The sequence below is a fragment of the Schistocerca cancellata genome, chromosome 8 (assembly GCF_023864275.1).
Source record: "Schistocerca cancellata isolate TAMUIC-IGC-003103 chromosome 8, iqSchCanc2.1, whole genome shotgun sequence".
In the NCBI taxonomy this organism is placed as follows: domain Eukaryota; kingdom Metazoa; phylum Arthropoda; class Insecta; order Orthoptera; family Acrididae; genus Schistocerca; species Schistocerca cancellata.
In genome coordinates this window covers 282868300-282894164 of record NC_064633.1, presented here as the reverse complement: position 1 = coordinate 282894164, position 25865 = coordinate 282868300, and the positions used below count along the sequence as shown (strand labels likewise).

Genomic DNA, 25865 nt, shown 5'->3' with positions numbered 1-25865 from the left:
GCGGCACGCGGACAGTTTACAAACTTAGCCGTTTCTAAAATGCTTCCACCCTCGGCCCGAAAGCCAATGATCATGTCCTGGCCACCTGCCGTCTATGAATTGTTATTGCATATTAATGTGACTGGATCGTGTATTTCCGTCTCTCGAATCTCACCGTCACACGCACAGTATTGACGTAAAAACATTCCCTACTCTAGTCCGCGAAAAATACGGGCGTGGTTACCGCATTCCTGTCACGCGCATTCTTCTCAACAGAGGGCAGTCTTCTCAACAGAGGGCATTTGACATGGAACATCAGCTCAACTGTGGGAAGAATGGTGTCGTGCCCCTCTTGAGAAACAAGCCTCTCACTCTCCTGAAATTGTGATACTGCCTTTACTTTGCTAGACATTTAAAATATTAATTAAAATTTAAAAAACTGGAGACCCGATTTTCCATTTTTTTAAGTTACATTTCAGTCATGCCTACCATTTTCCAACAGAATGGTAACTTCTCATTATTCTTTTACTTTGCAAATGAAATGAGACAGTTTAAGAGACTTTACTGATCTCACACGGACATGATTTATATATATAGACTGATGCGGCGAGTGAAAATTTGTACCAGTGCCAGAAGTCGAACCTGGGTCTCTTACCTACTAGGCAGGTGCGTTAGCCACTAAGCCACGTTGGCACAATAGTTCAGAAAACTCCATGAATTACCCTGGCACGCCTTCCTCGTCGATCCAAATTCTGACTGCCCCCCCCCCCCCCAGTCTACTTTAAATTTCCCCTTACACACGAACAAAATTGCTCTCCGTTTTCTGGAATAGCACTCCTGTATCGAACGTAAGTGGAGACCCAGCCTGAAACCCAGGAGCAGTTACTCATACAAATGAAGTGACACAGTTTCAGACACTTTACTGGCATACCAAGGTAATCCGTACAGTTGTGTGAACCGCTGTGAAAAGGTGGCTTAGTGGCTAACGCACCTGCCTAGTAAGCAGGGGACGCGGGTTCGATTCCCAGCCTTGATACAAATTTCGCTCGCCACTGCATTCTATACACATAAAATTTTCTTTGCGCTTTGGATCTATTGACGTTAGTTTGATACTCACAGCGTGTACCTGATCTTAAAACTTGCCATTTTAGAAGTTTTTCTCATGTATGATTTGCAGTTAAATTAATTGTAATGCATAAATTTTGATATCTTGCGACTGTTTGCAAATAAAAATATAATTATCTGCATTGTCCCTATAACTGAAAATGGAAGACAACAAGAAATGACATGATTAGCGGAACTTTCTTCTGCGCATTCACAGTTACTATAACCCACTCGATGCAGACGTTTGGGGTATAGGTCGTGACCTCTAAATAGATGCACCTTAGCTCGAGTAGAGTGAACGTCGCGCATAGTGAGCCTATTCTAATGCTTGGGAATATGCCGTATACCCATCTTGCAGCGCTTCTAGTCACAACCGGACCGTCATTTGCCTACTCTCTAGCTTGCCTACTCTCTAGCTTGTAGGTGTTTTCTATTATAAATATGAGCTCTTGTGATGTGTACTCGATCATACGGTTCACGCCCCAACCAATACGCCTCAGGCCTGAGGCGTACCAGGATGTCCGAAAATTAATCTTCGACAGGTGTAGTGCGAAAGGCGTCAGTGAGCCTCAGGAATACGATCCGCCGTCGTAGTATTCTTACGAAGCACTCCAGTCGAAAGCGATGCGCCCAGTTGCTCGCAGCGAAGCCCATTATAGCGCTGATGATGGTTGTAAGATATGACTGCAAGTAAGTATAGAGCGTGAGGCCAGATAGTTGAGCAGCGTCTGCAGCCGGCTTTGGAGGGTAGCGGCCTACTGGAGAAGAGCGCTGGAGAGGTAGCGCTACGGCTGGCTGGAGCTGGAATGCCGCTGGCCGACCTCAGACGGCACCGCTAGCCCCCGGCTCCAGCACCCAACCCCCCGCTCCTGCCGCCTTCCCCGCCCCGCTGCTATTCTTAGTCAGCTTGTAGCGACACGCCGACACACTCCAGATGCAGCCGATTGCTCCTGCGTTGCAACCAACTCGCCGCATCGCTGGAGGATTCCAGCAGCGGCGCGTAGCAAGAAAATTGCGTCGAAACAACTATGACGCGATGCCTAAAACTTTTCCTACCCACATCTACTGTTCCTCCTCATCTCCTCGCCACGAATGTAAAGTAACGTTTGTAGCTGCCATCTATGTGCTCCGATGAAGGCGAAAGTCATTCTTCAACTGTCACTAAAAGTGTATGTTGCAATGTGGGCAGGAGGGTAATAATATCCAAATGGTCGTTACTTTGTTATGTCGTTATGATACGACATACTGACCATTATTTCCAGTCTGTAAGTCCATATTACTCTTTGTGCTCACTGAAAGAAACTGTTTCTACTTATTACGAGGGTCGTAACGCCCCACTTTCTTTTTTCTCAGAACATATTTATTGTCAAAAGTCATAATTTTGTGACAATATACAACAACGTATCATGTACATGTCCTATTTCTCAACGTAGTCTCCATCATTTTCTATGGCCATACGCTAACGTTGGGGAAGAGCATGTATTCCCTGCTGGTAAAAGCTCTTGTCCTGTAGGCGTAGCCATGTTCTCACTACATGACTGACACTCTCGTCCTCTCAAAGTGTGTTCCCCGTTCCTCGAAGAGAATCCTTAAGCGGCCTAAAGAGATGGAAGTTCGCAGGTACCAGGTCTGGACTGTAGGGTGGATGAGCAATGATGTCCAACCGAATTTGCCTTGAATTTCTACTTTTGTGGTGAATGAGGATGAAGCCACTCCATAGACTGCCTTTTTGTTTCCGGCGCAAAGTGGTGCACCCAGCTTTCGTCCCCCATAACGATCGATGACAGAAAGGCCTCTCCGTTGGTCTCAAAACACTCCAACAATTAGGATGAAATGGTCTTTCTTTGAATATTTTGGTCCGCTGTGAGCATTCGTGGAACGTATAGTGAGCACCTCTTTGAATAACCGAGAGTCTCTATCATTGCAGACGCACTTCCAATGCTGACCGACAACTGTCGAGTTGCGATGCGCCGGTCGGCACGAATAATGGCATCCGCACGATACAGCACATCTGGAGCAGTGGCTGTGACAGGACGTCCCGAGGGTGGCTGATCATGCAGCTCTGTTTCTGCATTTCCTGGGGTACCCATCAACTGCAGCATCGCCATACGTTGCACACAAACGTTTATGGATGTTCACCACGGTTTCTTTTTCTGCACACAAGAATTCAATAACAGCACGCTGCTTGCAACGTCAGTCGTATGTAGACGCCATTTTGACGCTGTACTACGGTTCTGCCGTCTGCCAGAACGGCTCGAAACTTCAGCGGCGCACAGAAGAAGCATCAAATGTGAAGCACCAACAAGGACGTTTGTCTATGTATATTAATGGCTTTCTTAAAAATATAGGACATTACTTATTGAACGACCCTCGTATTTACAAAGGGGGATCAGGAACTATGACTACAAGTAAAAGTTCTGAGTTTTATCTGATTGATATATTCAGTAAAAGATCGTAACTACAAGATATAATAATATCCCTGATGATGATGATGATGATGATGATGATGATGATGATAACAATAATATACCTATCGACAACAGCACGGTTAACAGTTCATAGGCGAAGTCTACGGAAATTTCCAAGTAAAATGGTCTATCACCCCGATTGCTGATAACCAAAAGTTAATTACTCGCCTTAAAAGCGGAAAAAAAATCTTGCCACGCCGTTTTGTTAACATTACGGGCAGCACACAGACAGGAACTTGCGTGAAATCTAAGCGATCCAGGACGGTGTACAGTCCTCGCGTGTTCACTTCCTACTTTTACCGGAAACGCTTTTGGTAGCTGCCCAGCTCTGACGTCATCAGAAGCACAGTGCAATTAGTCGTCTGACTGAAGCGGACAGATTGATATCCCTGTGCGGGGTCTCTCTTCAGCTGCCTCTCTGGCCGTATTTATACACGGGCGCAGCGGACCGCCAAACAGACCGTCTGCTTTCAACCGCCCTAAATGGCCCCTTTCTCGGACACGTATTAATTAATATCGGCCGCGCGGGGTAGCCGCGAGGTCTGTGGTGTCTTTTCACGGCCCGCGCGGCTCCCCCCGTCGGAGGTTCGTGTCCTCCCTAGGGCATGGATATGTGTGTGTGTGTGTGTGTGTCTTAACGTAAGTTAGCTTAAGTTAGATAACGTAGTGTCTAAGCTTAGGGACCGATGGCCTCAGCAGTTTCGTCCCATAAGACCTTACCACAAATTTGCAAATTAATATCTCTGTCGTTCAACAATTTAAAATATTCTTTTTTTTTATAAGTAAGGTTAAGTTTGTTTTAGTTACTGAAAAAGTTTTCTCTCGACTGTATTTTAATTTTGCCAGCTAGAATTTTTAGAACGAAACCGACCATAGAACATGACCTCTGAATGGCTCTTTTTAAGATTCCTTGTAATTATTTACATTCGCAATAGTCTTGAAACTTGGTACGGTTGTATTGTCGTCTGAATGTAATCGAATGCTGTAATTAGAAACTTTGTTAAAAATACAAATGATACTTAATTTGTTATGAATAAGGATTCTTTCATTCCAAATTTGATATTTAGAAAATAACTTTAAAACTAATAGAGGTAGCTTATTGGTGTCATAGATATAAGGTTTTTACATGTAGCTGAGGTTAGATGAGAATTTTCATCTTTCTCAGACTAATTTTTAGCGTCTTTAGTTTATTCGAAAAACGTAGATTTTGACCAAATAATTTGCTCCGACCAAGTTGAAACTGGCAACTTTTAATTGTGAGATACATTTACACAATTTTTAGTTTTATAGTCTTACTATTCAGCGCCATTTATTTTTTCTTAACATCCTATATTTTGTCAGATATATTCATTTGATCATTCTGAGACTTTAAAACGTTAACATGGTACTTAAGCATTCGTTGATGAAGTTTGGAAAAGTTAATTTTAACTTTTAATTTCACTCTTACATTGTGGTGCAATCCTTTGTACGTTAAGCGCCGGTGGTTCAGACGACGTGGCACCTGTAGTAGTGAACTGGCGTAAACCGCGCACACTCGCTCGGCTCTGTTACTCCTACAGTGATACAGGGCTTATTTCGCCTCAGCAAGTTTAACATAAACGCACACAATTTGGCGCAATTACTTTCAATGAAAACGTCGATAATCCGATATCACAGACAAACAGCCCATCGTATAAGCCCATCCTACAGTGATACAGGGCTTATTTCGCCTCAGCAGGATTAACATAAACGCACACAATTTGGCGCAATTACTTTCAATGAAAACGTCGATAATCCGATATCATAGACAAACAGCCCATCGTATAAGGAATGATCGCTTTGCCCATCTCTCGAGACAATAATGTACAGAAAAGGCTCCATTTTTAAGTAAGGTCGCAAAAATTGGTCAAAACACTGATGACAGGTTTCTTTTCTGAGCATTCCCGATTTCGTAAATGTTTCACGAAGAGCAAATTAGACATTGACTTATTAGAGACAAACGAATACCACTGGTAACATTTTTCTGGAAAGTGTTAATCCGCATCAATTGTGGTGATAAAAATTATTTTTAATAATGTTTGAAATACTTACTTACTTTGTTAATAACTCCCTTGTATTTCACGATGTCACAGAAAATAATAATATCACATACCTCCGCGAAAACAAATGACAGAGAGACAAAAACAAGGCTGGATTTTAAAAAGGGGGGCAATAATCCAAAGATGTGCTTCTGACCACTGCTCTACAACACTCTTGCGCGAGGGTGCAGATAAAGTTGCATCGAAACTTTGACCGTAATTTTCTCTAAAACTCTAGAGTGTTGCCACCTAAACCAACACAGATATCCCTTTATTCTCGTCGTCCTTTTACCGTGCGAAGTTTCGACTGTATCAGAGAGCGACTTACGAGGAGTTCCCCTTGCAAGTCTAACGCTAATCTAATTTCTGGTACTCCTCGTTTCTTTCGCTGTTCTTCTGTTTGCTCCCAGTCCGTAGTGTGTGATCAACAGACTGTTCGCTGTGTTCAGCAAATCTTGCAGTTCTTCCTCATTGCCACCGAAGACCGCAATGTCATCACTGAATCTTGTCAATGATATCCTTTCACCACGAATTTTAATCCCACTCTTGGAACTTCCGTTATTTCTGTCATTGCTTCTTCGATGTATAAACTGAGGAGAAGGGGCGAAGCTTTACATCCCTGTATTTTACATTTTTAAACTGAGCACTTAATTCTCGGTTTTCCATTCTTATTGTTACCTATTGCTTCTCGTACATATTGTGCAGCGTCTCTCTCATGGGTCAGGCGTAATTTCTCTGGTGTTTCTGCAGATATTATCAGTTTAGGTTTTGCTGGAGTCACCCCAAATAAATATTGATCATCACGTTTTTCTTGCGTATCCCAGGGCCGACGAAAGCGACGGTTTCTTTTCCATTACAAGAAAAATGATTTTTAAAGCGGACACTTACGTGCCCACTGGACTCAGCGGTTCCAAATTAGTTGGTTGGTTGGTTAGTTTGGGGGAGGGGACCAAAGAGCGAGCTCATCGGATTAGGGAAGAAGATCGGCCGTGATGGTTCAAATGGCTCTGAGCACTATGGGACTTAACATCTGAGGTCATCAGTCCCCTAGCCTTAGAACTACTTAAACCTAACTACCCTAAGGACATGACACACATCCATGCCCGAGGCAGGATTCGAACCTGCGAACGTAGCAGTAGCGCGGTTCCGGACTGAAGCGCCTAGAACCGCTCGGCCACTTCGGCCGGCTAATCGGCCGTGACCTTTCAAAGGATCCATCCCGGCATTTGCCTGAAGTGATTTAGGGAAATCATGAAAACATAATCAGAACGGCCGGGCGCGGGTTTGAACAGTCGTACCCAAATTAGTCCAGTGCTACATTCGTTTTCTCGATTTGTATTATCGGGGACACTAAAACAAGAGGAATGACGAGTACTGCAGCTGCGACAGAACCAGTCAGGCCCGCACTGACTGTTACCACCGTGCAGCACGCTGTTCAGGAGCTGCTGGAGTACTAGTTGTTGTTCCTGTTTTAGTAACGCCGTTAATACAGATTGAGAGAACAATTATAGCACTAGACCAATTTGGGGCCGCTCAATCCAGTGGGCATGTGAATTTCCCCTTTAAAAATAATTTTGCTCATAACAGGAAACAAACCGACGCTTTCTGTCGGCAATGTGCGTCGTATTAAAGACTTGATGAGCAGTTTGATTTGGGCCGACTCCATCTACACATTGCAAAAACTAAACTGCAAATATCTGCCGAAATGCCAGGGAAGATGTGCCTGACGACTGTTAGGAGGGACACTCTGTTTGTTACTCGTCTTTCCCTACAGTTTACCTAATGCCAGTCTGATAGTATTCTATCAGATCCTCAATTTTCTTTTCAGTTCTTCTTCTCAGTGTTTTGCGATAATTCTTGGCCTTCCTGTCTTCATTTTGGGTAGCATAAAGCAAATACGACAAATATTACGTTAAGAAACGGTAGTTCCGCGTGCCTACAAATTTTTCTATGTGTTCAGAAGCAGAAACAGTAGCCCAATGTGGCACCTACCCAAACATTGGAAGACATCTGGATAGGAACCAACTTGGCGTGTGTTGTTGGAAAGAGACAGTGAGCGCTATAGCTAGCAATAAATAAACCAACAGATGTAATTTCGTCTCCGATTTATTCCAGAGGCAACCGGTTTCGACATACCATTATGACATCATCAGCCCCTCTGTGGTAATATAGTGGGTGAGCTTATATTGCCAGACAGAATATCATGCAGAAGCTAACCAGTATCCGCACCAGCATATGTAACACGACCAGCGTATGATCGTACACGCTCATATTGTTTTACGATTCTACCGACGTGTTATATGCGCTTGTGTAGATACTGCCTAGCTTTTGTATCATATTCTATCTGGCAGTGTAAACTCACCCACTATGTTACCATAGAGGGCCTGACGATAGTAAAATGGAAAGCCGAAACCGGATGCCTCTGAAATAAATCAGAGATGAAACTACAGCTGTTGGTTTATGTATTGTTTGTTGTCTTTTTCCTTATATATGAAAGGAAATGTCCTGACTGACTGATCTTCGCCTAACCCACTCTGCTACGGACAGAAACTTGAAGTTTGGAGAAAGAGTGGATCTTGTACTGTAGGCGTCGTTTAGGAACGGATTTGTCGATATTCCAACCTTACGGGGGTGAAATAGGAGATGAAGGGTTTTTTGAAAAATGTCGCCATTAAGGCAATTTTGAAGACAGACCTACGAAAATTGCTATTTGGTTTGTCCGTCAGAAATCAAGAAATACGTGTTTCAGCATTTTTGGAAATTTAACCCTATGAGGTGAGAAATAGTGGACGAAAGCTGTTTCTGGAAATATTATTAGAGAACTAGTAACGTATTTTTAAAGTTAAATCGATGAACATTAGCATTTGACCTCTCGGTTACAAATAAAAAATACGTGTTTCACTGCTTTTGGAAATTCAATCCCTATGTGGATGAAGTTGGTGATGAAAGTTTTTAATGAAATATTTCTTTGTGCATGCATTTTTGAAGCTAAATTATGAAAATTTGTATCTGGGTTCTCTCAAAAATTAAAATATACCCCCTAAGGGGGGTGAAAGAGGGGAGGATGAAACGAATAATGAAAATATTTCATTTTGAAAGCAATTTTGAAACTAAATCCTTGAAAATTAGTTTTTGGCTCCTCGGCTAGAGATGAAAAAAATACGCGTTTCACTGTTTTTGGAAATTCAACACCCAAGGGGTTGAAATAGGGTGAGGCTGATTTATTGACTCATCATCGCCCAGACGAAACCGCTAAGAATAGAAACTTGAAATTTGGAGGGAATGTGGGTCTTGGACTGGAAGGATCGTTCATAAAGAGATTGTCCGAAATTACACTCCTAAAAGGGTGAAATAGCGGATGGAGCGCTTTTTGAAAGTATGTCGCTATTAACGGAATTTTGATTCTAGAACTACGAAAACTGGGATTTGGTTTCTCAGAAAAAATACATGTTTCAGCACTTTTGGAAATTCAACCACTAAGAGGGTAAAATAGTGGGTGAAAGATGTTGTGAAAATAAATGACTACTCAAGAACTATTAAAGGATTTTAAGGCTACAGCTATGACAATGAGTATTCGGCTTCTCTGTTAGAAATAAAAAAAAGCATTTCAATGTTTCTGGTAATTCGACCCCTAAGGGAGTGCAACAGATGATGAAAATTTTTAAGAAAATATTTTCTTATTTTAAAAAAATTTCAAAGCTAAATTTATGAAAACTGGTATTTCACTTCGAAGTTAGATATAAAGAAATATTGGTTAGGGGATGAAAGTTGCTACGGAAATATCTCCGTAAGAACGCAAATGGAATCATTAAAAAAAACTTTGGACTCCAGCTATCAGAATCACTTTTTGGTCAGAAGAACATTTCGAAAAGACCATGCTTATTTGGCCTTAATTAGCGTGAAAAGCTTAGAAGATTTTGCAATTTGTGAACAGCATAAAAACTCGATAAAAAATACGTGCAGGCTATGCAGTCTATGCGAGCGAAGCAGCAGGCGCTGCCCTAGTATATACCCGTGCCGTTCTATTGTCCTTCCGGGGGAGGATAGATGAAGTGGAATTACAGCGCACGCTGGTGACGCCGCATAGTATTCTCTGCCTCTGTCTGCGCAGAAAGCATCGCGGACCCACTTTCTTACTCACGCACCAGAATAGCAGCAACCGGGGGCGAGTTTCTCCGGCCACTTGCCGGCCAGACTTCGCAGTTTCCGGCCAAGTGACGGAACTAATGTGCGGTCGCCAGGCGGTGGTCCGTGAGGGACGTGCACGGCCCAGTGGCCGCGGCAGGCGGCTGCCGGCTGCTGGGGCCCAGCCTGGGGTGTCGGCCTTTGTTCCTCTGATTTACTGGCCGCGCTTCCCACGGCTCGTGCCTGCCCGCCGTGATCGCCGGCTGTACGGCGTACGGTCCGTCATCGGGGCGCTCTAGCGGGGGCGGAGCATGCGGGCACGACTCGGCGCTGCTATTAGGGCTGGCCCTCTGGCCAAAGAGCATGAAGGACTGTCCTGAGAAACAGGCGCGTGATTCCAAGTGTGTGTGTGTGTGTGTGTGTGTGTGTGTGTGAAAAGACGTAAGAGAGCGAGGGCTAAGAGGGTGGTAGGGGGCGGATGGGAGGGGGCATGATCTGTAAGCTGGGGCACAACAAAACGCGATTTTGAAGGGGTTTTAAAAAACTTACATTTTTTGTTGATATTGTATTTGTGCCACCATAAACTACATGAAATGCACTTGAGAATATTAAGCAAATATGACTAACAAGGAGACCTCCTGGCAATATAAACTCCTGGAAATGGAAAAAAGAACACATTGACACCGGTGTGTCAGACCCACCATACTTGCTCCGGACACTGCGAGAGGGCTGTACAAGCAATGATCACACGCACGGCACAGCGGACACACCAGGAACCGCGGTGTTGGCCGTCGAATGGCGCTAGCTGCGCAGCATTTGTGCACCGCCGCCGTCAGTGTCAGCCAGTTTGCCGTGGCATACGGAGCTCCATCGCAGTCTTTAACACTGGTAGCATGCCGCGACAGCGTGGACGTGAACCGTATGTGCAGTTGACGGACTTTGAGCGAGGGCGTATAGTGGGCATGCGGGAGGCCGGGTGGACGTACCGCCGAATTGCTCAACACGTGGGGCGTGAGGTCTCCACAGTACATCGATGTTGTCGCCAGTGGTCGGCGGAAGGTGCACGTGCCCGTCGACCTGGGACCGGACCGCAGCGACGCACGGATGCACGCCAAGACCGTAGGATCCTACGCAGTGCCGTAGGGGACCGCACCGCCACTTCCCAGCAAATTAGGGACACTGTTGCTCCTGGGGTATCGGCGAGGACCATTCGCAACCGTCTCCATGAAGCTGGGCTACGGTCCCGCACACCGTTAGGCCGTCTTCCGCTCACGCCCCAACATCGTGCAGCCCGCCTCCAGTGGTGTCGCGACAGGCGTGAATGGAGGGACGAATGGAGACGTGTCGTCTTCAGCGATGAGAGTCGCTTCTGCCTTGGTGCCAATGATGGTCGTATGCGTGTTTGGCGCCGTGCAGGTGAGCGCCACAATCAGGACTGCATACGACCGAGGCACACAGGGCCAACACCCGGCATCATGGTGTGGGGAGCGATCTCCTACACTGGCCGTATACCACTGGTGATCGTCGAGGGGACACTGAGTAGTGCACGGTACATCCAAACCGTCATCGAACCCATCGTTCTACCATTCCTAGACCGGCAAGGGAACTTGCTGTTCCAACAGGACAATGCACGTCCGCATGTATCCCGTGCCACCCAACGTGCTCTAGAAGGTGTAAGTCAACTACCCTGGCCAGCAAGATCTCCGGATCTGTCCCCCATTGAGCATGTTTGGGACTGGATGAAGCGTCGTCTCACGCGGTCTGCACGTCCAGCACGAACGCTGCTCCAACTGAGGCGCCAGGTGGAAATGGCATGGCAAGCCGTTCCATAGGACTACATCCAGCATCTCTACGATCGTCTCCATGGGAGAATAGCAGCCTGCATTGCTGCGAAAGGTGGATATACACTGTACTAGTGCCGACATTGTGCATGCTCTGTTGCCTGTGTCTATGTGCCTGTGGTTCTGTCAGTGTGATCATGTGATGTATCTGACCCCAGGAATGTGTCAATAAAGTTTCCCCTTCCTGGGACAATGAATTCACGGTGTTCATATTTCAATTTCCAGGAATGTATATACCGACCGGGTGATCAAAATGTCAGTATAAATTTGAAAATTGAATAAATCACGGAATAATGTAGATAGATAGGTACAAATTGACACACATGCTTGGAATGACATGGGATTTTATTAGAACCAAAAAAAAAAAAACAAGTGTTCAAAAAATGTCCGACAGGTGGCGTTTCATCTGAACAGAATAGCAATAATTAGCATAACAAAGTAAGACAAAGCAAAGATGAAGTTATTTACAGGAAATGCTCAATATGTCCACCATCATTCCTCAATAATAGTTGTAGTCGAGGAATAATGTTGTGAACAGCACTGTAAAGCATGTCCGGAGTTATGGTGAGGCATTGGTGTCGGATGTTGTCTTTCAGCATCCCTACAGATGTCGGTCGGTCACGATACACTTGCGACTTCGAGTTACCCCAAAGCCAATAATCGCACGGACTGAGGTCTGGGGACCTGAGAGGCCAAGCATGACGAAAGTGGCGGCTGAGCACACGACCATCACCAAACGACGCGCGGAAGAGATCTTTCGCGCGTCTAGCAAAATAGGGTGGGTCTAATAAAACCCCATGTCATTCCAAGCATGTGTGTCAATTTTTAACTCTCTATCTACATTATTCCGTGGTTTATTAAGTTTTCAAATTTATACTGGTTTCTTGATCACCCGGTATATATATTTGGCACGTGAGATTTAGAATATAAATATGAATTACACGAAGCCGTCAAAGTAAATCTCTAAAATTATCGAGAAAATCGACTCTGCAAACTTCCCAGAAACCTTAACTCATCAAAGTTCAGGCAAATTTCATGGCAGTTCGCGTGGTTCTCTCGGTAGTGTCTGACAATTGTAAATGGCTAATCAATTGGTCGCTGATTCGAATCTCATAGCGATCCTTTCTTTCGTTTTATTTTGTTCTTTCAGTTCGAAGACCTGCGTAATTTAAATATTTAATTCATGAAATACATGCTAACTAACAAATATCTGTTTATCATTATTTACAAAAAAATTCTTGTTTCTCATCACATACCATACGCATTTGCAAATATATATTCCTAATTATCAACAGTTTATAAAAGATTGTTAATAATGATCCCTTAAATTAAAAAAAGACATCACAAATTTAATAACAATCTTTTATAAAATATCGATAAATAAGAATTTGTATTTGCAATGAGAACAGGAATTTTGCATGCGATGTGTAATTAGAAACAAGAAGACGTGCATTTTTCATAAAAATGACGATTAGATCTGTGTTAGTAACCATATATTAGATGAATTTTATATCTGAATGATGCAAATACTGGAACTGCGATCGATCGAGCTACCCAAGCACGAGCTATCCGACTCCACCAGTACCTCATTTCCTACCTTCCAAACTTCACTTCATTCAGTGTCTATAGCATCTGACGCAGCCAATAACGATTTTCCCTCATTTGTTTTCTGTATTACGCATTAACAAGTTCGTTTTTCGTGTATGATGACAATTTCAGGACTGATGTTTGTTGTGTGTGAGCTGCTGCGTGCTATTATGATGATTTTACTGTAACATATTTTGATGTCTTTCTCTGTAGATACTGGCGGGTTTGGAAATATCTTACGCTCACACAGTGCCTGTTGTCCTCTTACTCGCCTAAAAATACCATAATAAGCGAAAAAACCATCTGTTTTTTACTATCAGCGCGATTCCTATTGCGAGATATCAGATGACACCTTGCCGCATAAGCGTTTTACAGTACTGTTGCTAGATGAGGCGTCCTAAAAAGTAAAGAGCACAGCAAAAAACTTTGAGAGATACAAGTACGCCAGTCGGGCAGCTGTCATGAATATAAATAGTACCGCACTTACTTTTTGGAAATCTTCGCTAGCTCTGTATAAAACAGACATAGTGAATACGACACAGCGAACGCGTCTTGTAGCGAACTTTACAGTAGAATACGCCAGCGTACATTCCTTTATGCCGGTCTGTTGGCAAACACAAGTTGCTGATCGCCTTGAAAGTGAAACAGATTGATCTCCAAAGCTGATTGCCTTGGAAGCGAAACAAGTCAGCTGATCAACTTTTATTTCACAAACACAAAAGGAGTGAAATTTCTCAGGAGCTACAGCGAAGATAGATCGACAAGTAACCTACCTCATCGAATTACAGGCACTACATAATAAATCTACGAAGTTACTGTCACTCGAAAAATCAAAAATCTATTATCTTTTATCGCCTCCGCCATCCCTCCAAAGCTATAAACGTGGCCCTGACAGGTTGTAAAGGCACATTTGCTGCTCATACGATTGAATGACTTGGCTGTAGTGAAGTACGTTACTAGTGCGCATCGTGGTTACTGTATTGAGCCCGCGTGGTTTTAAATTCGCGTGCTTGTCTTGAGAAGAACCAAATTTGTTACATTACGATGAGTACTAAGTATTCTGTTACTCCTTTTTAGTGAAAAAGATGTTCACATTTTGGAAGGAGGGCTGTATATGAGTAATGTTAACGTGTGAGCTATCAATTCAATGTAGTAATGGACTTGTCTATTGTGTAAGGATTACCTGTGGTCATTTTAGTATTATTTATTCTGATACGCAGAGTGAACTCAGTACGTAAATTTAAATTTGTCTTGTTAACTGCTTGTGAGATCTATGTGATTTCTTTTTGCCATGTCAATTAATTTGTTCCTTATGCAAAGGTTATATTGTTCATTCTAAATCAGGAAGGCGAACCTGGAACATAATTTGAAAGCTGTTCTGGTTGATTTCAAAAACGCTTATTTATGCTGCTTTCTTGTTAATTGCTAGTGAGATTTGTGCGACTTGTCTGCCACTTTAGCTGCTAGGATTTAGTTAGTTTTTTTAATGTACAAATTATCTGTGGGCTCTTTTGAAATTGTTTATTCTAAATGCAGGAAGGTGAATCCAGCACACAGTTTGAAAGTTATTTAGAGCGATTCCAAGTACCCTTACGTCATGTTGATTCATTATCTGCTGTCGTAATATTAGTTGTTTCTTAAAGATAAAAGGGGAATGGTAGTTAAAATTCAAACATTTGGTTACTCATTGATCTTAAAAGTGGTTTTAAGTAAACTATTGTGTGATAAAATTGTTTTACCGATTCTCTTGTAAGGCTAACTAAGATTTCCTCTTGAGTTTTCTGTTTACGCATTTGTGTGTAATAAAAGTATGAAACCTTGTTCACTGGAATGTCATTACGTATCCCTGTAAAACCCAACACCAAAACCCATTGCTACGTCATAAAAACATTTATAGTTGTTGAAATAATACGTGAATAAGAAGATAACATAGAATTCTTCGGAGTATGTGGGTGGCAACCACAAAATCCCTTACCTGACATTACTTCTTCCACTTACTTTGCATCAAGCTGTTTTTTCCGGCCTCCCTTGGTCAACTCTTGTTTCCTTCGACCCCAACCGTACGCCTGAGGGTATCTTTCATTTCCCTCTTCCTTTTGGCTGTAAAGGACCCCTGAGTCCGTTCAGGCTGCCGATACCCAATAGAGAGTCAAAATTATGAAATTTGCTGAATGAATCAGACCTTCAAGAATTCAAGACAGCTCTGCCAGCATACCCTACTCCCACGTCCAAGAAGACATCAGTGCGTGACCTTTGCCTAATGTATGCCATACAGTGGCTGTACATTATGTAGTCATCGGTAAAGGATGAAAGGCGTTTTCCGGCGCCTTTAAACAGTCAGAATATACCGGCTAAGGGAGATAACTCCACAAGAAAATCCTGATCCTCGTCGAAAGTGGCTTGAGCAGATGACTGGAAACCAGCTCTAGGAAAATACACACTACTCCTAGTAGCCCAAGAAGCCTCCGAAAAACAATGGTCTCAAAGATCAATGCAGATCTATGATAAAGGAAAAACGAAAATGGATCAACGGATATATGGAAGTAACAACCTGGAACGTCAGAGGAATTTCCCAAAAAGAGATACAGCTAACAAGTATACTAAAAGACATGAATATACATGCTGTAGCAATCACAGAAACGGAAATAAAAATGAGATGTAATAATTATGTACACGATTATATTATGTTTTATAGTGTGGTCGAACAAAATGAAAGGGCAAGCAAATGTGTGGCATTACACCTGCATAAGCGATGAGAAAAAGAGATCGAAGATTGCACTTACATAAGCGAATGACAAGTGACAAGAGGTAACGTCACCATTATAAGTAAATATGGAGAACTACAGAAGACTGAATAAATGTTATGCTATTGATCACATTATTATGATGGGTGATTTCAGTGCCAGACTAGGAAATAGCCCAGTAACGAATATTATAGGGCCTTCTGGAGAACCGATATGTAATGAAAATGGAAAAATACTATGAGATTTTACCACTTACAATAACCTAAAAATAACACTCTCATTTTTTTAAAATTTAGTATAATTGGACAAGTAGAGGTCTTAGCTCAATAACTGACTACATTTTAGTAAACGATACACTAGCGAGTCAATACAAGAGTTTATACAGAACAAGAGGTAGGATCAGATCATTTTTCACTAATCTCCAGAATAGATCTTTTAGCGAAATGGAAGAAAAAGACAAAACAAATAAGTAACTAACAAAATCAAATCGTGTGCAAAGTATACTTTCTTCAAGAGGACAGCATCAAACATCTTCACCAAAGCAGAAGAAATAAAGAGCTAGCAAATTTGGAAACTAGAGATAATGTAGAAGAAGAAAGACAAATGGTTCAAATGGCTCCGAGCGCTATGGGACTTAACATCTGAGGTCATCAGTCCCCTAGAACTTAGAACTACTTAAACCTAACTAACCTAAGGACATCACACACATCTATGCCTGAGGCAGGATTCGAACCTGCGAGCGTTGCGGTCGCGCGGTTCCAGACTGAAGCGCCTGGAACCGCTCGGCCACAGCAGCCGGCAAGAAAGACAAAATCTGAAGAATGTGATATACAGAGTAACAGGAGAAGCTTCCGGTAAAAAGGAAACAAATGAGGGAAAGAAAGAGCATAAAAATTTGAAGTGATGGTATAAGAAAAGCTGTTAAAGAAAAACAAGATGCAGGTATAAAATACTGAAGCAACCCCACAGCTGAAGAGATGCAGTCGCATAAGAAGAGAAGAAATATTGCTAAATGTGTAGTACGAAAAGCACACTAAGAACATTGGGATGGATTTATTTCTAATATGGAGAGTGATGTTCGCATAAGACAGCAAATAGCCTATAAAGTTAGTAAAACTTTAAGAACAATAGGTAAATTATTACAGCGTATTATGATATGACGATATGACACAAGAAAGAGTAATATTGGACTAAAATACAGTCTGATGAAATGAAATCTGCCATTAAAATCACTCAAGAACGGGAAAGCGGCAGGAAGATATGGTACTAATTCTGAACTGCTAAAACGCGGAGGAACGAATGCAACGTCTACGACTGCTACATCCCTTAAACGAATATTGGTAGAGCAAGAGTATCCATCCAAGGATTGGAAAATTGCTAAAGTGATTTCAGTTTTATAAAGGGGTCAAAAGTATATGCACTAACTACAGAGGAGTAAGTTCACTCGACTCAGTATGCAAGATATATGCCAAAATTTTAAACACACTACTTAAAAAACATACCCGAAGTAGTACTGCATGAGGAACAAATGGGTTTTAGGAGGGAACGCTCTCTGATAATGCAGTTTTTGTTTTACAACAGATAATACAATATAATAAAGAAACATACATTTTAAAAAGCTTTTGACAATGTCAACAGACAGAAACTTTGGAAGATAATGACGAATCACGTATATACGAAACATACAATAAGTGCGATAAAAAGTTTGTACTAGAATACGACTAACTCTAGATCTCAACGGAAAAATGTCTAATGAGATAAAAACTAACAGAGGAGTACTACAAGGCCGCTGTATTTCCCCAACTTTAACATTTACATACATGAAATAATGCAAAAATGGAAAACAGAATTTCAAAAACGTGTATGAAGAGGAGGACCTTCAGAAAGAAATTTAATTACTGAGACAAATAAACACGAAATTTGACATGGAGATCTCAACTAAGACAAGGGCCTTCATGGGGAAAGAACACATTAAAACCAAAATAGTGTTATATCAAAAGATTTTACAGCAAGTAAACTAAATCAGTTACCTGGGATGTGAGGTAAAAATTGGCTCCAGCTATCATACAGAAACACAGATTAGTAAATTTAGCCATATATGTGAAACAATTAACAGAAACCTTAAAAGCAAAATTAGGAAAGATACTCAAATTAAATTCTACAAAAATGCTTTATGGAAGCGAGATATGGCTGATAACGAAAAAGCAAGAAAGCCGCCTTTAGGCCCAAGCAATGAAATTCTTCAGGCGAATTAGGGGTTGGACAAGAGAAGACAGACTAAGGGATCGAGGTATTACATAAGAAATAAAATTTTTTAGTCTAAATGATAAAATTCAGGAGTACAGAGAAAACATGGAACGAATAACTATAAAGAATGGAGAGTGACAGACTCCGCTTAGAGGCTAGAAATTATAAGTACCAAGGAAGACGAAATAGAGGACCCAAGCAACGATGGGTACCGTAACAGGCAATTTCGCCTAATTCCTAAATAGGAGTAGAAGAAGAAATTCTTGAAATTCTGTGTTGTGTAAAGTCAAATTTCTTTAAAAGAACATAGTTGTAAGCCAAAAGGAACAGTTCTGCTATACATATTCAATGGTATCCAGCATTTTACTAAACCCACGTTGCATCCACAAGTTGTGACAGGTATAGGAGGGAGGAAGGCGGAAGAGGTAAAGGAAAGGCACTGCTACTATGCAGTCGTAAATGTGACAAAGATATCATCTAAAAGACGTTATGCAATTAATTTAACTAGGAAGCAGTTTGCGTAATGCATCTAATGTGGATACATGAGATAGATACATGAGATATCTTGTTAAAATTGGTAGCTATAAAGATGTATGTAAATAAACGTGGTGACAAGTGTGCTACAATGCTGTTCCATTTATTTTACAGCTTATAACTACGTTCTTTTCATAACTCGTAACGAATCAGGTACAATTTTAAATTTTGTCAGTCTATGCTAGCTACCGGCTAGTTACAATTAAAGTGCAGCTCCTGAAAGTCCAGTGCGGGCTGCAGTTATCGTATGGCAGCGAGACTTGGTTGATATTCTAATGCGTTAATGCGGAACCGATTTACACTGGAAAAATTATTTCCAATTTTGGGCGGCTTATGCAAATATGGCGCTGTGAGTGCAAGAAAGACGTGCAGAAAAATTTCCGTATGTAACAGATTACAAACTGACGTGGGAAGAGAAGGTCAGACAAGTCAGAAAAGCGTAATGTTGATTTTACGATTAACCGTTGCGTACACAAATGGTTCAATCTGAGCACCGAGGTACTCGACGACATATTGACTCCAGTTCCGATGGAACCTGAGCAACGTTTTCCCGTAAACTGGCCATAAGATCAGGTAGAGACCGAACGAGACCTTGGTAAACAAGTTCTTTTAAATATCCCCAGAGACGGAAGTCACACGGATTGAGGTTAGGTGATCTTGCAGGCCACGCATCTGGAAAACTAAGTCTGCGGAAGGTTGCAAGATCTTTCACTGGGCGAGCGACATGTGGTGTTGTCTCATCTTGCTTGACAACAGTGGTTTCCACACAGCTGCACTCTTCAAAAGCGGAGATCACACGCCGCTGAAGGAGGCCTCGATAAAGTGCAAACGTCACGCTACACGTGACCAGGCATCTGGGTGTATTCGCTTCAAAGAAGAACGGACTGAGAATAAATGTGTTTGTGAATTCACACCACGCAGCCGCATACGGCGAGTGCAATGGCTCTTCGTGCATGCAAGCGGTTTAACAGTCCCTAAGTAAGGCAGTTCTGCGTATTCACTGTACTCTGTAGTGTAAAATGTGCCTCGCCACCCTACAGAATACTGAGCGGCCACATGTCATCAACTTCGATCCGTGCCGCATAACGAAGAGCAAATTCAGAACGTTGCTGCGGATCGCAAGGTTGCCGTTGCTTCACCGTCTGCATCTTGCAGTAGTCCCACAAGCGGAGGCCACGACGTTCGGAACGTGGATTTACTGTAAACTTCGTACACTCGTAGTACTCCATGAGGACAACACAATGTGTAAGCAGTAGCGCGTACTTCTCAAGCGTTACTGAGAAAATCTCAAGATAATTTCGGTCGTCGAATATACACTCCTGGAAATTGAAATAAGAACATCGTGAATTCATTGTCCCAGGAAGGGGAAACTTTATTGACACATTCCTGGGGTCAGATACATCACACGATCACACTGACAGAACCACAGGCACATAGACACAGGAAACAGAGCATGCACAATGTCGGCACTAGTACAGTGTATATCCACCTTTCGCAGCAATGCAGGCTGCTATTCTCCCATGGAGACGATCGTAGAGATGCTGGATGTAGTCCTGTGGAACGGCTTGCCATGCCATTTCCACCTGGCGCCTCAGTTGGACCAGCGTTCGTGCTGGACGTGCAGACCGCGTGAGACGACTCTTCATCCAGTCCCAAACATGCACAAGGGGGGACAGATCCGGAGATCTTGCTGGCCAGGGTAGTTGACTTACACCTTCTAGAGCACTTTGGGTGGCACGGGATACATGCGTACGTGCATGGTCCTGTGGTGTACGGCCAGTGTATAAGACCGCTCCCCACACCATGATGCCGGGTGTTGGCCCTGTGTGCCTCGGTCGTATGCAGTCCTGATTGTGGCGCTCACCTGCACGGCGCCAAACACGCATACGACCATCATTGGTACGAAGTCAGAAGCGACTCTCATCGCTGAAGACGACACGTCTCCATTCGTCCCTCCATTCACGCCTGTCGCGACACCACTGGAGGCGGGCTGCACGATGTTGGGGCGTGAGCGGAAGACGGCCTAACGGTGTGCGGGACCGTAGCCCAGCTTCATCGAGACGGTTGCGAATGGTCCTCGCCGATACCCCAGGAGCAACAGTGTCCCTAATTTGCTGGGAAGTGGCGGTGCGGTCCCCTACGGCACTGCGTAGGATCCTACGGTCTTGGCGTGCATCCGTGCGTCGCTGCGGTCCGGTCCCAGGTCGACGGGCACGTGCACCTTCCGCCGACCACTGGCGACAACATCGATGTACTGTGGAGACCTCACGCCCCACGTGTTGAACAATTCGGCGGTACGTCCACCCGGCCTCCCGCATGCCCACTATACGCCCTCGCTCAAAGTCCGTCAACTGCACATACGGTTCACGTCCACGCTGTCGCGGCATGCTACCAGTGTTAAAGACTGCGATGGAGCTCCGTATGCCACGGCAAACTGGCTGACACTGACGGCGGCGGTGCACAAATGCTGCGCAGCTAGCGCAATTCGACGGCCAACACCGCGGTTCCTGGTGTGTCCGCTGTGCCGTGCGTGTGATCATTGCTTGTACAGCCCTCTCGCAGTGTCCGGAGCAAGTATGGTGGGTCTGACACACCGGTGTCAATGTGTTCTTTTTTCCATTTCCAGGAGTGTATATCTGTGCGTGGCTATTTTAGCCATGAAGCGACTGCAGCCGAGTGGTGACGGCATGGTAGCTCAGCGTGTTCGGTCAGAGCGTTAGCTTTCCTTTCTAATAAAAAAACTGAACGAACAAACTGAACGGGTGTCATCGGACATCCGCCCTCAACAAATTCAGCGAACAATATAGAACATTTTTTTTAAGACGCTATTAAAATACACTCGATACTGCATAACCAGTTATCAGCGCCGATTTTTAAGGAAATACTGCGTTATGCATGGTTTGCTTCCAAACTATCGTCTGAAAGAGAGGTTTTTGAAAATGTTAACAAGGTTTGTCTTTCCACAGAAAACGTCAAAGGACCTTGCGTATGCGCAAACATAGCATTTATTCAATGGAGCTGGTGCCGTTTAACTTTATGTTTTCCATGTTTTTACGAAAAATATCATCCTGCAACTTGTAATGTCGAAAGCGACGATTAATTGTACATCTTTCGAAAGCCGTCTGTGCCGGTCAAACCTTGGGAGGTAACAAGTCGTTTCGGGCTCCTTCCATATATAAGAGATTTCTCAAATCACGGACAAACATACATTTTCAATATGACTTCATGCATTTGGTCGTTTACTAGTCGATAGTTATGAATATTACATTATTTGTGATAATAAAAATTAGTAGACTGCCAAATAACATAAATTTAATAAAATTTCATCCGATTACACTTACTTTCTCCATTATATCAGTTGCAATATAAATAATAAAGAAAATGACTGAATTGAAAATAAAAAAAACTGACGAATGCAACTCGATCCAGCGGCTTGAACGCCAAATACTATTTTTTTTTTTTACAAAAAATTGTTCCATATTGTTCGTTCAATTTGTTCAGGGCGGACGTCCAATGACACCCATTCAGTTTGTCGATGACCCGTTCGCTAAGTTATTTTATTATAAAGGGTAGCTAACGCTCTGACCGAACACGCTGAGCTACCGTGCCTGCACCACTGGCTGCAGCCGCTTCATGGTTAAAATGGCCACGCACATTACACACACACACACACACACACACACACACACACACACACAGATATACATATCGCGCTACTGCTTACACATTTTGTTGTCGTCATGGAGTACTACGATTGTACGAAGTTTGCGCGAAATCCGCGTTCCAAACGTCGTGGCCTGCCCTTGTCAGTTTAATATCCACAGCAAAGCTTCCCGCACTATTGTTCATGGGATAGACAATTCTAGTGACGCTGCACGAGCACTAGCGCCCCCCCCCCCCCTCTCCCCGGGCACGTGCAACGTGATCACTTACAGCAATAACAACCTCAGCAGCAGGTTCCACGGTGACAGACCATCTTCCTCCTCCAGGTACCTCCCCAAACCCACATGTGTTTTCGAATTTCATTATCATCTCCTTTAAACCTCTCCTCCGACATTTCAGTCGGCGATACTCTCTTGATGCAGCACTGTAATTGCTGCCGTTGCCAACGGCCTTACCACATTGGTAACACTGGTTCCCACCCGATCACCGAAGGTAAGCAACGTTGGGCTCGGCTAGTACTTAGATAGGTCACCGCCCAGGGAAATCCGGGTACTATTGGCTGACGGTCTCGCAAGCCGAAGTGGCGTACAGTTGGAAGACTTGCACCACGCTGGTGTGCCATACATTATTACTGCTGCCGTTCACATAAAATAGTTTCACTAAATGCGTACGTTTTGTCTTCTCCATAGCCATACCGTTGGCTATAGTTACGAATTGTCAAACGACAGTTTTGATGTCATATCGTCATATAAATAGTGTACAGCGACAGTTTTGCGCCTGGTGGCCACAATTGGATCCACTTTGTTTTCAGCGTAAATCGGTTCCGCATATCCACCAAGTTTCGCTGCCACGTGATACTTACAGCCCACTCTAGACCTTCATGAGTAGCTGCACTTTCATTTTAACCACCCCGTACTTATTCCAGTACATCTTTAAAAATTTATTTGTTAAAATGTTTTCGATTTATGTTGTCTAGTTAAATAGTTCTTAATTAATATTTTACTTTATTTTTAGGTCTGAATATGATCATTAAATATGATCGAAACTAGTTATCAACTATGACTAATTGCATCTGAGATTGTCATAATAAATATTTTAACAACATTTCATCTTCCTCGAATTACACTGAGATGACAGTAGTCGTGAGAATCTTGCTAATCTCGTGTTGGACTTCCTTTTGCCCGGCATAGCAACTCGACGTTGTAATATTAGTAATTTTCGCCTCACAAACATTAATGTACGTTCAATAGTAAACGCCTGATGGCCTAAAGTTATAGAACAACTGTAAAGTAAAAGAAATGAACCATCGCATAGCAGCGACAGAATCTATTATTCTTTATCTTTGACGTTCTTGCGCGGTGCCTGTAAACCTTCATGTACATGTATCGATTAATGATATAAAAAAGAATTCTGTTGTTTGAAGACAAATGAGGCATTGGTCGCCTCACCTTTTACTGTTTGTATTCCATGAAAGGCGGACGCGGACTTGCTGCGTTCCGCATCGGTATTGTATATTTTATGTGAAAATACTCAGTAAATATGTTAATTGTTATTTTTACAATCAGAAAACATGTAATTTTTTGTAACTCATTACGAACAGACAGCATCAAGAGGATATTTTGACCGTTATGTATAAAGTATTTAACCACAATGGTCATCTATTGTAATTTAATATGAAAAGGTACGTGGCATTAAAAAAAACGTGTGTTAAAGATAAGTGTGCTTATTTTAGTAAATTAATCTTTATGATTTCCATCTCCTCATTTACCTGAATGATAACTATTTTGTGTTAGTTCATCACCAGAAATTATGATCAAGCTGATGGACCGAACGTAGCATGAGGCGGTTTCCAATTATATCTAAATCAACTCTTTTTTTTTTAATTGTGTAGTGTTGCATTTCTTTTAAAGTCTATAAATCTTCTGGTCCATTAGTGTTGTTCCGGGTATGACTACATCGCGACTATGAAAATGCACAGAAATTATAATGTCTCTTCCGAACGATCTCAAACAAATCAATCTGCTGCTCTCATTCAGGTATTTAATGCTCAACATATGTTATTATAATAGTGTAATCAGTCCCTGATTCTGTTGCCAAGTGGCCCACCAAAATATTCACTTTTTCGGCATTTTTATTTTCGCCCCCCAAGAGCAACGCTACAACGTGGCACGATGTCAACATGTCCTGGAAGTTCCCTGCAGAAATTTTGAGCCAGGCTGCCTCTATAGCCGGCAATAATTGTGAAAGCGTTACCGGTGCGGGATTTTGTGCACGCATTAACGAATTAACCTCTCGATTATGTCCCATGAATGGTCCATGGCAGGGCTTCCCAACGTGTGGTCCGCGGACCCCTTAGGGGTCCGCCGGCTCTTTCTAGGGGGTCCGCGGCCACCTTTCACCAAATATTGTAAAATAATGAGTAAAATTATTGAATAAAAATGTGAAAATGAAATTCATCACTATTTTTTTTCGTGAGAAAAACGTGTACTTTTACTTCAGGTCGTATCCCCAAGCAACCTTTGTGGTTCCTAAGCGAGAACGTATTCACAGTTTAGTGCCGGAGAACGCGGCTTCTCTGATCGACTGTTTCGCAACAATACGGGGGTCGTTTGTGCGCCGGCTCACGGCGCTAGATGCGCTGAAACGCTTTACGCATGCGCGGAGCGATCTTTGTTGACCAATCACAGCACTCGCTGGCACGTATGCGGCCCCAGGCATCATTAAATGTTAAACTTGCTTTGTCATTGCACTACCTATTTCATAAGTCGATTTTTGACCAGTTTATTACTTCTAACATGGATCGGTGGCTGGAGTCAGGATCATTGAAGAAGGGTGCAGTTTCTCCATAGCCTTCACAACAAGGGACGTTTCTAGTTGAAATGAATGAGGAGGGAGGACGATCAAAGGAAGACTTTACATACATTTGAACATTTTTCTTCGGATTTCACGAAAACCCACACACACACACACACACACACACACACACACACACACACGACTGTTACGAAACATGCATGCTCCTTACACAACAGTAGCCAAACAGTGGAAGTGAACAGACCATAAGCGGAAGCTTGTCAACAGCGAACAGTTTGGACGTGACGTTGATTGCTCTTGCAGGAAGACAGCTCCATCGTGTGAAATTTCAACTACCAAGTAATTTTAATCAGCCTATAGTGTGTTGAACTAAGGGAGTAAATCCAATAGCAAGTGTCTGGATACAGTGGGAATTCAAATTGGATCGTTAATTTCAAGTTGTTTTCATTCATCTCTAAACCAAAGGCTGTTGATACTTCGGGGGGCTCTGGCTCTGAGCACTATGGGACTCAACATCTTAGGTCATAAGTCCCCTAGAACTTAGAACTACTTAAACCTAACTAACCTAAGGACACCACACACACCCATGCCCGAGGCAGGATTCGAACTTGCGACCGCAGCAGTCCCGCGGTTCCGGACTGCAGCGCCAGAACCGCTAGACCACCGCGGCCGGCACTTCGGGGGGGGGGGGGGGGGGTCACT

General features: G+C 43.0%; 1 protein-coding gene and 1 pseudogene across 1 annotated transcript in view; one reads left to right on the top strand and one right to left on the bottom strand.

Moving 5' to 3' along the window:
- LOC126094700 (uncharacterized) overlaps positions 1-25865 on the bottom strand; it is a 477763-nt gene that overhangs the window by 255241 nt on the left and 196657 nt on the right. The gene's annotated exons all lie outside the window — the stretch shown is intronic.
- Positions 22791-22910, top strand: LOC126095840 (5S ribosomal RNA; annotated as a pseudogene).